Source organism: Bactrocera latifrons, unplaced genomic scaffold, assembly GCF_001853355.1.
Source record: "Bactrocera latifrons isolate USDA-ARS-PBARC rearing strain unplaced genomic scaffold, ASM185335v1 scaffold_183, whole genome shotgun sequence".
Taxonomy (NCBI): Eukaryota; Metazoa; Arthropoda; class Insecta; order Diptera; family Tephritidae; genus Bactrocera; species Bactrocera latifrons.
The window spans coordinates 586,276-594,982 of record NW_017535330.1 but is presented as its reverse complement, the minus strand read 5'-3'; the positions used below and the strand labels follow the sequence as shown (position 1 = coordinate 594,982).

The window sequence follows — 8,707 nt, the reverse complement described above, 5'->3', positions numbered from 1 at the left end:
CATAGTTATATATTTAAACATCATTCTCAAATTTTTCGGATACGAAATCTTTGGTATTCTGCCTTTGGGAAGCAAAAATTAAAGTAAAAAAAATTAAAAAAATTTTTGACCAAAAAAAATTTACTTTTATAGTTTTTTTAGTTTAATTAGAAGATAGTTGAATGCCAAAGATAATAAATTTCCTATCCTACCYGCTAATTAAGAAAAGTCGTAAAAATGAAAAACCGAGTCAAAGTTTTCGCTTTCTACCCAATCGCTAATATATCGRCTAGATGCTCGGCAACTATTTCCCTTCTAGCTTCGAAAATATTTCGATTTCCCAGCTATAACTTTGGGGAAATGTTCTGAGATTATTTTCAAAGARATTWAAAAAAAAGTAGGCTCYCCCTTAAACCGCGAGACGYACAACAGTTGGAAAACTTTCATRAATTGCAAAAGTAAATATCCTACAAAGCGCTTTGTTGTAGTTCACGTATCGACTTATTTGATACTTGATSATCTCATCTYCTTCAAGRCCAATAATCGCCTTRTTGCTTTCTTTRGTGACGTATTTGATCGATTTCACCAACCTGCAATACTCAACAATAATATGAGGTGAATATGGTACGATCCATGTGTTGTCAATTCCGATATTCACGCGTCTAAATTGAATGCTATGTGTTCTGCTATTGTCGTCTGGAGAGCGATGGCGATAGAGTCGACATCCATCATCATATCCAAGAAAAGCACGTGGATAGTGTTTCGTGCATTTATTATCAGACATACAAACCGAGGTGGGATTGTGGTGTCCGCAAGGTCCATGAACCATGTTGGTTTTCACCACTTCGTATACGCATAATACTGGATATTTTTCTGCATCAGGTATTTCCGCAGAAATGAGTTCATCAATTTCATCTGGTGTAACCACCATTCACTATCCACAGAAATAGATGTACGTGCGGCAAAGCTCTCTTTTGCCACTCAACAGAGTACATCTAGCATCTAACAGCACCAAATATACGTTGCTTCAAGACAAAGTCCATCAAACATCGTAACTGTTGTTTGAAAAGTCGTAATGTAATCCATAATTCCGTACGTATGTCATGGCATCCTAGGAGTACTTGGTTATGTGCCTTGGGCTGCCATTGGATGTTGCCGCCAAAAAGAACCCCGAACGATATTAGCGCGATCTCTTCGTGGCATCGTAACAAATTTCAATCTGTAATTGATCACTTTGTGTGAAACACTCATAACGTTTTCACTGAATAATTTTCAATTATTTTTTTTTTTTTTTTTTTGGAATAGAGGGATTAAAAACGCAATCGCCCGAAATTGAACGATTTCAATAATTTGCAAATCAAAATATTGAAAAACAAAACAAATAWGAATTGAAAAAAATGTCTATGGAAAAAAGTTGATTTTTGGAAYTATCCAATTTTCTGACTTTTCCTCATGAAAAACATACGGTTTTTTATTTCCAAACCTTTCCCGATACACAACGACAATATCTGCAAATTTCATCAAGATTGGTTAAGCCGTTGTCTTACCGTTACTAACAAACAAACAATCATTCGTTTGTAAGGGAAAAAGAAAAGGGCTGTTTTTAGCGGTTTTCCAGCAATTATTCGAATTTTTCTTGCCGTAAACACCATCCTTGAACCTCAGTGAACATTTTAAAAAAATAATTGGCAAAATTGGTCCAGGGGTTTTTGAGTTATGCGCTTAGCAACAAATTTTGCGATTCATTTTCATATATAAGATTATGTCATTTTAAAGAATAACAACACTAAAATTACCGCTGAAATGTTGAAATTCTTTGACGTGCATACTTTCCATTGAATACAAATTGAAGAAGTATGAGCTAAATTGTTCTCGGTCGATATCAAATGTGATATCTAAGACCACTTTACGGCACTTACGGAGAACGATATGCCTGGATACAAACATTTTTCGATTGTTTGATCCTTAACTACTTTAAAAGAAGCACCTATGTCAAAGCTTTCGAAAATAGTTATTATATCTGTTATATGTAATTATCTTTAATTTTTATAAAGTGTAAACTACTTTGTAAAGGTTTATTTAAATATGTGAAATACTTTGGCGAATACTTCAGTATATCGAATCGTTTAAGCTGTTAATACTCAACTACAAAACATGCCAATTGTAATCACTAAACATTGTTGTAATGATTTGCTAATGACGTCACGTGAGCACTTTCAATGCAATTGCAATTTGAATATAACTTTGTAGGTTTTTGCTACACGTGATTTTGGATTTGTGAACAGGAGTACTGATTTTGAAGAATAAATGTTTATAAATAGTTAATTAAGCGGTCATATTTTAAATGTCCGYAGAAATACAAGTCAGTGTCGATTTTAATTAAATCATGTAGTTGTAGAATAATATTTAAATGTACATACAGTTAATTTACTAGAACAGCTGCGCGAGCTGTTTCAATCACCAATTCTCATACCAGACAGACACATTACTGTTAAGTATACTCAATTACACCTTGGTTGTTCCAAGTAATCACAAGTACTTGAGAAGCTTTACAAATATTTTTATTAATAGAATTATTAGTACGAGTATAGCCGGATAAGTAAAGGAAACTTCGAATACCTTATAAAGTAAATATGGGCGACGAGTGGTGACGAATTAGACACGTACGCCTTTTATATACACATACTAGACCCTCAGATTTAGAGATATCGATATGAAACTTCGCACACACACACACGTCCTTTTCTCTGTTCTCATTTGTCGGAACAGACGATAATGAACTACCATAGCATATAGCTGTCATACAAAATGGCCAATCAAGCTCAAGTCCTTGTATAGAAAACTTTTTTATTTGAAAGGAAATCTTCACGAAATTTGCCGCAGATAATTRTCCAAGGCAAGTATGGATGATGTGAATGTATTAGTAGTTATATTAAGCAAGTCATAGAAAATCTGAAGTCAAAAAAGAAATCTTGAAATAAACTCCTAAAATTTTGTATTRAGGTTGTAACATATGTAACAGACATCACAAAACCGGATCTTAAGCGCAAAAATAACAGTGTTTTCAMGCAAACAACTTACTCATACTTATCTCTCCCACATTTTATGGCGTCATTTGAGCTTGTGAATGACCTAGAAAACTGAATTTGGACGCAAATAGGTGCATTACTTTGTGACAAAATAAAGTTTATTCACATTTTGATTGCGAAATTTCAAATCTCACGAGCCATGAAATTCCCATGATATACATACAAAACAAACCATTCACATATTATTTGCATGCTCTTCAATCACCTTTTCTAACCTCTGAAATGGCCACAACAAAGATTGCCACCGTATTAATAGGCGCCGTTTTGGACYGAGGTACTGTGTGCGTCGTAAAAAATAATACCAAAGAAAAAAAAAAACGGAGAATTGCTGCTTCAAATATTTGCGAGTGCATTGAACATTTGAGCAGAATTGCAGTGAAAAATATAGCAAAAGCGCACTTCGCTGCGGTAAATAACCTTCAACAAKCCGCCGTACATTCAAACAGACATAYGTTTTTGCTGTTGTTGCAGATTACGGTAATCAGACAAGCGGCGCGCCGGTGGAAATTATACTTGTGACAATACCCCAAAAAAAAGTTCRTCATTTGACATTAACAAAGCTACGCCTACCCACACAATTATCATCGCGCACGAAGAAGTGACCAATCAGAGATCGGCAACGAATGGGCGATGAATAAAATGGCGGCTTGTTTTGCTGGTATGCTTTCTTCTATGTGTGTCTTCCAGCACGTCGCTGAGACTCCACGGTATAACCGTAGTTCAAAAAACGTTACAAACGCACTAGTGTATGTGTGTATATTATATGTATGTGTGCGTGTAAGCACAAAGCCATAAAATAAGACAAGACGAAGAAGGCACGTTGTAAATACCAAAAGAGAAAACCTCAAAATAATTTGTTTGTTTTGTATTTTGTTTTTTAATAGAGGATATAGGTAAAACTAATGAAATWACATTGCAGTCAACCTCAAGATTCGACCCACGCTCCTTTAAATAGCTCATAGTTTAATAAAACCCAACAGTAGTTGTTTTGGAGAATTTAAAAGCTAGTGTTGTATCATTTTGTGCTTAAAATAGGGTTTCAAACCACATATCTCAAATGAAGTGAARGATTTAGCAATATATTTGTATCTATGCCAAAACATAAATTTATCGTCAGTAAATCAAATTTTGATCCAAACCTGTTTAACTGATTATAGAACATTAATTAAAAAAATTAGGAAATAATCACATTTAATAAGCAAAAAGTATTCAATATACAAATATCTAATTGGAATATGTATTATTGAGAAAAGGTCTGTCACCCTATGTAAACTCTCTACAAACTGAGGCAATTTGCGTCTGAGCTATAATATCCTGCAAAGGTGCATTTTTTATAACATAAAAAGGTATAAAACGGTCTTTATGCTATATTGGTGCGATCTGTGCGATATTTTTGGAAATTGTAGTAATACATTGGGCAATAATCTGTACCAAATTTGGTAAAAATCATTTCTCAAATAAAACAGCTTTCAGACGGGAACCTAATTTTGTGCAGTCAGTTTGGGTTTTCATTTAAGTTATGTTATGTCACCATTACTACGCTCATTATTACCTACAGTAGCGCGTGTATCATTCCCATGATAAAAATCTGGCAGGTTAATTGTATTTCATGAGCGCGTCAAAGTAAAAATGCCTAGTAATTAATTTTTTATCAAACAAATTACTCGCTTTCATTCTAATCAACCCTTAAAATATAATTACTATTAACTATGATTATAAATGCTGCACATACATATGTACAAATAGCCATATTATACGTATTAGTACATATAAAAATATACTTTGCTCAACTTTATCAGTTAACTACTGAATTAAATTTATAATGAATTATATTTTCCATCACCGCTCTGAACTTTTGCACACCATAATCTTCTGAAATATCGGCATGGCATATAATATTTCTTTTCGTGTCTTCTCTGCTTTTTTAATTTATGTGGTAACGGCTTGCGGGTTCACGCAGCCACCGCGTTGCCAGCATATGTTAGACACGTGACTTTTGCATGCTTACCACTAAACAGTAGAACAAGTAGCGCAAATAAAAAAATGAAATAAATAAATAAATAAAGTTGATTTAGAAATCTCACGAATTGCTGTGTGTTTTATTTTTCAAATGCTGTTTTTGCCAAAGGTTTATCGTTGTTTGCACACATTAAGCCTAAACATACAGTTRACAGGTGCGATAATGTCGACACATAAGTACCTACTTATATTTATTTCCTTCTCTTATGGTAGCTCTATCACATCAATAAAATAATTATACTATCATTGTGCCAACAAATAAGRTAAACATCTAATTCGCATTAAGTGAGTTAGTCATWAAGATAGACTGGTGTATAACAAGTRCACATGTACTTCGTTTCTATAATTGCTCGATTAGATATAAGCGAGTCTGCATAATCTGGCTCATCAATGACGTATAAGTACTAAATTCTACAGTTATAAAACGAAGTTGTTAAATATGCTGTCTGGCATTCCATCCTACTATAAAGCATTGTTCTTGCTCTCTCATGTATTTTTCATTACGAGAGAGCAAATCTCTAAGGCTTTAGATGTACTGTAAACGTGCAGTAAACGGTCGGGCACACAACATAATTTTCCTAAAATAATAATAAATTTTCATGAAATATTGTCCGATCTGCAATATAGATATTAAGAACGCGATCTAAAAACCGTAAATAAGAACTTAGAAAAAGAAACGTTCTTGAGAAATGTTCAATGGTWTGGTACAACTAGATTTCTCCTCCAACATTCGTTACATAACACAAAATTCAAAACTAGCAMTCTGAGAATTTGAAATCGCTTCGCTCTCTCATTTAGGAGTACACACGGCACATGCATGACTGACTRCTGTTACCAATATGTTAAGAATGATAAAGCATAGCAGAACGCTCTCTTTGTGTAATGATGAGCAAAGCTTTTATGCTGCTTTTGTATGTTAGATGTAGTAGTTATTTTATGCGAGTTGCTGTGAGATTTTCAAATATGTAGAATTCGATCCTTACAAATATATTCAGACTCCTATGGTCTAGAACTAAATTCCTTATCTTTTGCCAAAACTATCGAAAAAAGCTCGAGCTTTGGTTGTAGTAGAGAGTTCAGAGTTAAAAARTTCAAAATACATATGTATATACTTGAATAGATAGTATATAACTGACACATACAGATATATATATATCACATACAGATATATGTTTGTATGATAATAACACATACATATGTACTTTGYATACAGTTAACCAATTATAATGAAACATATCTACTAATAAAAGTAGTGTACGAAAAGCTATATCCATAACAGCTTTTATTTTAATCCGTTTTTTAAGAAATTATCRTTATATAAAGATAGCAAGAAGACAAGAAAGTAAAAACGTGTTATTTTCATAGTTAGATTTTGAGTCATCTGTCGTGAGCTTTTTAGAGTACGTGATTAATATAGCTTTATCAGTTTATCCTAACCATCCAACATGGCTTTATGATAGGATGCTCATTATTTATTAGATATTTAATCAAAAAACATATAGTTAGATATTTGAAACTGTTAAAGCCGTTGCATAGTTTTAGGACGCCGACCGAATTACATACTTCGCAGATTTTCGCTCAAAGCTTCCTGCTCTTTCTGTTAATAAATTTACAAAGCATGTTGTTTGTAATTATTCAAAGAGAAAAGAATAATCAGAATGTATTTTGCCATGAAAATCGAATATTATTATTCGACATATGTACAAATATAGGGGTAATTAGAAACTTAAAGTTTACTACAGTAAAATCTAGGAAAAAAAATCTTTTATTTGGAAAACTATTTTTAAAGAGCACGCCCTCAAAAAAAAAAAAAAAAAAAAAAAAAAAAAAAAAAAAAAAAAAAAAAAAAAAAAAAAAAAAAAAAAAAAAAAAAAAAAAAAAAAAAAAAAAAAAACTTAACTTTTTGATACGATCGTATAACGTATAAACTATTGAGAAGAGTGTAAGGAGAGAGCTTTCAGATTATATTTTTCATAATACTTTATTAATAACCATTGACTATTACTAGGGTAATTAGTAAGTCCTTCTAATACTAATTTCAATGTCGTATTAAAAGTTATAACAGCTTAATATAATATTATGTCTAAGGACATTTTTGAAAAGCTTTCCATAGAGACTGTAAAAATTTTATATTGCAGAAACACAATTAGGAGTTCGAGAGTCTCAACATACCATTGAGAATTGTAATCATGTAAACTGATTTTTTTTAAACAAGTGTAAAAATATATAATTTTATGATTTTACAATATTTTATGATAAGTGGGGAGTACCCCAAATATGCACACAATAAAAAATTGCTACCAAGGTTTTGCGTTTTAATAAATGTAACAATAGTTTTAAAAAATTCTGATTTTTGCAAAAGCAAATTTATAAAAACAAAAATAATTAATACAAGGTTTTATTACATTTTTTTTTTCAAATTACGTCAGCTTATTTTCGTTTATATTAGAATATTGTGTTTTTCAAAAATTAATTTATTTTAGCTAATTTTTATTACTAATATTATTTCATTCTGTTGAATATAATATCCACTCACCTTTTCAAAAAAATTCACAGTTTTTAATCGATATACATATGCACATTTAAATGTCACGAAATCATTTTAAAAACATAAATTGTAGAAATCCGTTATTTTATTTGAAAATGTTCAACTCATTTTTGTCACATTATGTTTGTCGAATTCACGAGTTCAATTTTCATTATCACCAGAAAAATACACTTCAAAACTCAAGATTTGCACCGTTGGCTTCTCGTTTCTCGATTAATTTGTTAGCGCGTGCACACCTTTTAGCCTCTTAAATTTTTTTAATTTTGCTTTTAGAATTGTTTTATTTTTCTGCAATGTTTTTTTGCTTCTATTATATTTTAATTTCTGATCTGTTAATTCGTGTGTGTGTCTAATTTTTATTTTCCTAACTATTTATTTATAGTTGTTGCTGTTGTTTTGCTGCACTCTTTYAACTTTAGATGCAATATTTATTTATATATATGTATGTATAAATATGTATGTGTTGTTATTATTATTTTTAATTGTCACTTTTTAATTAGCTTACTAATTTGTAAATTTGTATTTTTATTCCACAATGCTTGTGTCACACTTTTGACTTTTACTGATTGCTATTGCTATTGMAATCACTTTCATTTAATTATTTGAAAACCAAATACCGTTTCTATTTATTTCCGAAAGCGTAACAACACGTCCAAACGCTGGGATCTCCTACGAGTGAATAATTTGCGAGATGACTTCCCCGGCGTACATTGGACACAAGCAGACTCTRTGAGTTCGCTGTTTGTAGGCTCAAAAGCTGCAGCAGCAGCAGATGCTAATCATGAGTGCTAGGCTACATGTGTGTACCTACATTTGTGCGTATGTGTGCGTGTGTATTCCTATCAGCAACTGTCGAGGCGCCTACTCGGGGGCTTTCCAACATCGCGTTGATACGATCGGAAGCAGCAACAACAGTTCGTCAAAACCAAAAAGCCAAAGAGGACAACAAAAAAACGTTGTAGAGTGAGTTAGTATGAGCACAATGACAACAACAATAACACTCGAAGCTATGAAGTTGTCGGCGGTAGCTTGTGCGCTGGACGCATTGCGGGTGTGAAAAGCACAAGTTTGG

General features: G+C 32.2%; 1 protein-coding gene across 1 annotated transcript in view; it reads right to left on the bottom strand.

Annotated features, from left to right (window-relative positions):
• The window catches only part of LOC108967330 (growth/differentiation factor 8), a gene marked incomplete at its 5' end in the record, with an annotated part of 18,686 nt that extends 10,613 nt beyond the window's left edge, over window positions 1-8,073 (bottom strand). The window contains 1 exon segment of the mRNA XM_018930655.1: window positions 7,624-8,073.
• Between the last annotated feature and the right edge of the window lie 634 nt (window positions 8,074-8,707).